Source organism: Rhipicephalus microplus, unplaced genomic scaffold, assembly GCF_043290135.1.
Source record: "Rhipicephalus microplus isolate Deutch F79 unplaced genomic scaffold, USDA_Rmic scaffold_38, whole genome shotgun sequence".
NCBI classification, from domain to species: domain Eukaryota; kingdom Metazoa; phylum Arthropoda; class Arachnida; order Ixodida; family Ixodidae; genus Rhipicephalus; species Rhipicephalus microplus.
Window position 1 is genome coordinate 1748880 of NW_027464611.1, and position 4852 is coordinate 1753731.

Consider the following 4852-nt stretch of genomic DNA (forward strand, 5'->3'; position numbering starts at 1 on the left):
TCTGTTAACCGAAAGGTTGGGGGTTCGTGCCCATCCGGTGGTGGTGCGGCGCTTTTTTTTCTTTAGGCTGATAGCTTTGAAGATATGCTTTGATGGTGGTGAGAGTGGAGCACGACTGTCTCCATGGCGCAATCGCTAGCGCGATCGGCTGTTAACTGAAAGGTTGGAGTTTCGAGCCCTCCCGGGAGTGGTGTGTTGCTTTTTTCTTTGCGCTGATAACTTTGAAGATATGTTCTGATGGTGGTGAGAGCGGAGCACGACTGTCTCCGTGACGCGATCGGCTAGCGCGATCGGCTGTTGACCGAAAGGTTGGAGGTTCGAGCGCACCCGGTGGTGGTGCGGCGCTTTTTTTTCTTTGGGCTGATAGCTTTGAAGATATGTTCTGACGGTCGTGAGAGTGGAGCAGGACTGTCTCCGTGGCGCAATTGGCTAGCGCGATCGGCTGTTAACCGAAAGGTTGGAGGTTCGAGCCCTCCCGGGAGTGGTGTGTTGCTTTTTTCTTTGCGCAGATAGCTTTGAAGATATGTTCTGTATGTGGTGAGAGTGGAGCACGACTGTCTCCATGGCGCAATTGGCTAGCGCGATCTGCTGTTAACCGAAAGGTTGGAGGTTCGAGCCCACCCGGTGGTGGTGCGACGCTTTTTTTCTTTGGGCTGATAGCTCTGAAGAAATGTTCTGACGTTGGGGAGAGTGGAGCAGGACTGTCTCCGTGGCGCAATTGGGTATCGCGTTCGGTCGTTAACCGAAAGGTTGGAGGTTCGAGCCCACCCGGTGGTGGTGCGGCGCTTTTTTTCTATGGCCTGATAGCTTTGAAGATATGTTCTAATGGTGGTGAGAGTTGAACAGGACTGTCTCCGTGGCGCAATTGGCTAGCGCGACCGGCTGTTAATCGAAAGGTTGGAGTTTCCAGCCCACCCGGTGGTGGTGCGGCGCTTTTTTTTGGGGCTGATAGCTTTGAAGATATTTTCTGATGGTGGTTGAGAGTGGAGTAGGACTGTCTCCGTTGCGCAATTGGCTAGCGCGATCGGCTGTTAACCGAAAGGTTGGAGTTTCGAGCCCTCCAGGGAGTGGTGTGTTGCTTTTTTCTTTGCGCTGATTGCTTTGAAGATAGGTTCTGATGGTGGTGAGAGTGAAGAATGACTGTCTCCGTGGCACGATCGGCTAGCGCGATCGTCTGTTAACCGAAAGGTTGGAGGTTCGAGCCCACCCGGTGGTGGTGCGGCGCTTCTTTTTCTTTAGGCTGACAGCTTTGAAGATATGCTCTGATGGTGGTGAGAGTGGAGCACGACTGTCTCCGTGGCAAAATTGGCTAGCGCGATCGGCTGTTAACTGAAAGGTTGCAGGTTCCAGCCATCCGGGGAGTGGTGTGTTGCTTTTTTTCTTTGGGCTGATAGCTTTCAAGATATGTTCTGATGGTGGTGAGAGTGGAGCAGGACTGTCTCTGGGCGCAATTGGCTTGCGCGATCGGCTGTTAACCGAAAGGTTGGAGGTTCGAGCCCACCCGGTGGTGGTGCGGCGCTTTTTTTTCTTTGGGCTGATAGCTTTGAAGATATGTTTTGATGGTGGTGAGAGTGGAGCAGGACTGTCTCCGTGGCGCAATTGGCTAGCGCGATCGGCTGTTAACCGAAAGGTTGGAGGTTTGAGCCCTCCCGGAAGTGGTGTGTTGCTTTTTTCTTTTCGCTGATAGTTTTGAAGATATGTTCTGATGGTGGTGAGAGTGAAGCACGACTGTCTCCGTGGTGCAATTGGCTAGCGCGATCGGCTGTTGACCGAAAGGTTGGAGGTTCGAGCCCACCCGGTGGTGGTGCGGCGCTTTTTTTTCTTTGGGCTGATAGCTTTTAAGATATGTTCTGATGGTGTTGAGAGTGGAGCACGACTGTCTCCGTGGCGCAATTGGCTAGCGCGATCGGCTGTTGACCGAAAGGTTGGAGGTTCCAGCCCTCCGGGGAGTGGTGTGTTGCTTTTTTTTCTTTGGGCTGATAGCTTTGAAGATATGTTCTCATGGTGGTGAGAGTGGAGCAGGACTGTCTCCGGGGCGCAATTGGCTTGCGCGATCGGCTGTTAACCGAAAGGTTGGAGGTTCGAGCCCACCCGGTGGTGGTGCGGCGCTTTTTTTTTCTTTGGGCTGATAGCTTTGAAGATATGTTCTGATGGTGGTGAGAGTGGAGCACGACTGTCTCCATGGCGCAATTGGCTAGCGCGATCGGCTGTTGACCGAAAGGTTGGAGGTTCGAGCCCACCCGGTGGTGGTGCGACGCTTTTTTTCTTTGGGCTGATAGCTCTGAAGAAATGTTCTGACGGTGGTGAGAGTGGAACAGGACTGTCTCCGTGGCGCAATTGGCTAGCGCGATCGGCTGGTAATCGAAAGGTTGGAGTTTCGAGCCCACCCGGTGGTGGTGTGGCGCTTTTTTTGGGGCTGATAGCTTTGAAGATATGTTTTGATGGTGGTGAGAGTGGAGCACGACTGTCTCCGTGGCGCAATTGGCTAGCGCGATCGGCTGTTGACCGAAAGGTTGCAGGTTCGAGCGCACGCGGTGGTGGTGCGGCGGCTTTTTTTCTTTGGGCTGATAGCTTTGAAGATATGTTCTGAAGGTGTTGAGAGTGGAGCAGGACTGTCTTCGTGGCGCAATTGGCTAGCGCGATCGGCTGATAACCGAAAGGTTGGAGGTTCAAGCACTCCCGGGAGTGGTGTGTTGCTTGTTTCTTTGCGCAGATAGCTTTGAAGATATGTTCTGTTAGTGGTGAGAGTGGAGCACGACTGTCTCCGTGGCGCAATTGGCTAGTGCGATCGGCTGTTAACCGAAAGGTTGGAGGTTCCAGCCCACCCGGTGGTGGTGCGACGCTTTTATTCTTTGGGCTGATAGCTCTGAAGAAATGTTCTGACGGTGGGGAGAGTGGAGCAGGACTGTCTCCGTGGCGCAATTGGCTAGCGCGATCGGGTGATAACCGAAAGGTTGGAGGTTCAAGCACTCCCAGGAGTGGTGTGTTGCTTGTTTCTTTGCGCAGATAGCTTTGAAGATATGTTCTGTTAGTGGTGAGAGTGGAGCACGACTGTCTCCGTGGCGCAATTGGCTAGTGCGATCGGCTGTTAACCGAAAGGTTGGAGGTTCCAGCCCACCCGGTGGTGGTGCGACGCTTTTATTCTTTGGGCTGATAGCTTTGAAGATATGTTCTGATGGTGGTGATAGTGGAGCAGGACTGTCTCCGTTGCGCAATTGGCTAGCGCGATCGGCTGTTAACCGAAAGGTTGGAGGTTCGAGCCCTCCCGGGAGTGGTGTGTTGCTTTTTTCTTTGCGCTGATAGCTTTGAAGATATGTTCTGTATGTGGTGAGAGTGGAGCACGACTGTCTCCATGGCGCAATTGGCTAGCGCGATCGGCTGTTAACCGAAAGGTTGGAGGTTCGAGCCCACCCGGTGGTGGTGCGACGCTTTTTTTCTTTGGGCTGATAGCTCTGAAGAAATGTTCTGACGTTGGGGAGAGTGGAGCAGGACTGTCTCCGTGGCGCAATTGGGTATCGCGTTCGGTCGTTAACCGAAAGGTTGGAGGTTCGAGCCCACCCGGTGGTGGTGCGGCGCTTTTTTTCTATGGCCTGATAGCTTTGAAGATATGTTCTAATGGTGGTGAGAGTTGAACAGGACTGTCTCCGTGGCGCAATTGGCTAGCGCGACCGGCTGTTAATCGAAAGGTTGGAGTTTCCAGCCCACCCGGTGGTGGTGCGGCGCTTTTTTTTGGGGCTGATAGCTTTGAAGATATTTTCTGATGGTGGTTGAGAGTGGAGTAGGACTGTCTCCGTTGCGCAATTGGCTAGCGCGATCGGCTGTTAACCGAAAGGTTGGAGTTTCGAGCCCTCCAGGGAGTGGTGTGTTGCTTTTTTCTTTGCGCTGATTGCTTTGAAGATAGGTTCTGATGGTGGTGAGAGTGAAGAATGACTGTCTCCGTGGCACGATCGGCTAGCGCGATCGTCTGTTAACCGAAAGGTTGGAGGTTCGAGCCCACCCGGTGGTGGTGCGGCGCTTCTTTTTCTTTAGGCTGACAGCTTTGAAGATATGCTCTGATGGTGGTGAGAGTGGAGCACGACTGTCTCCGTGGCAAAATTGGCTAGCGCGATCGGCTGTTAACTGAAAGGTTGGAGGTTCCAGCCATCCGGGGAGTGGTGTGTTGCTTTTTTTCTTTGGGCTGATAGCTTTCAAGATATGTTCTGATGGTGGTGAGAGTGGAGCAGGACTGTCTCCGGGCGCAATTGGCTTGCGCGATCGGCTGTTAACCGAAAGGTTGGAGGTTCGAGCCCACCCGGTGGTGGTGCGGCGCTTTTTTTTCTTTGGGCTGATAGCTTTGAAGATATGTTCTGATGGTGGTGAGAGTGGAGCAGGACTGTTTCCGTGGCGCAATTGGCTAGCGCGATCGGCTGTTAACCGAAAGGTTGGAGGTTCGAGCCCTCCCGGAAGTGGTGTGTTGCTTTTTTCTTTTCGCTGATAGTTTTGAAGATATGTTCTGATGGTGGTGAGAGTGAAGCACGACTGTCTCCGTGGTGCAATTGGCTAGCGCGATCGGCTGTTGACCGAAAGGTTGGAGGTTCCAGCCCACCCGGTGGTGGTGCGGCGCTTTTTTTTTCTTTGGGCTGATAGCTTTAAAGATATGTTCTGATGGTGGTGAGAGTGGAGCACGACTGTCTCCATGGCGCAATTGGCTAGCGCGATCGGCTGTTGACCGAAAGGTTGGAGGTTCGAGCCCACCCGGTGGTGGTGCGACGCTTTTTTTCTATGGGCTGATAGCTCTGAAGAAATGTTCTGACGGTGTGAGAGTGGAACAGGACTGTCTCCGTGGCGCAATTGGCTAGTGCGATCGGCTGGT

The 4852-nt window shown here is 53.2% G+C and overlaps 1 non-coding gene across 1 annotated transcript; it reads left to right on the top strand.

Moving 5' to 3' along the window:
- Positions 1-4374: 4374 nt before the first annotated feature.
- Positions 4375-4448, top strand: TRNAN-GUU (transfer RNA asparagine (anticodon GUU)). Its single transcript has one exon. It is a non-coding gene; the product is annotated as a tRNA-Asn (tRNA).
- Positions 4449-4852: the final 404 nt, after the last annotated feature.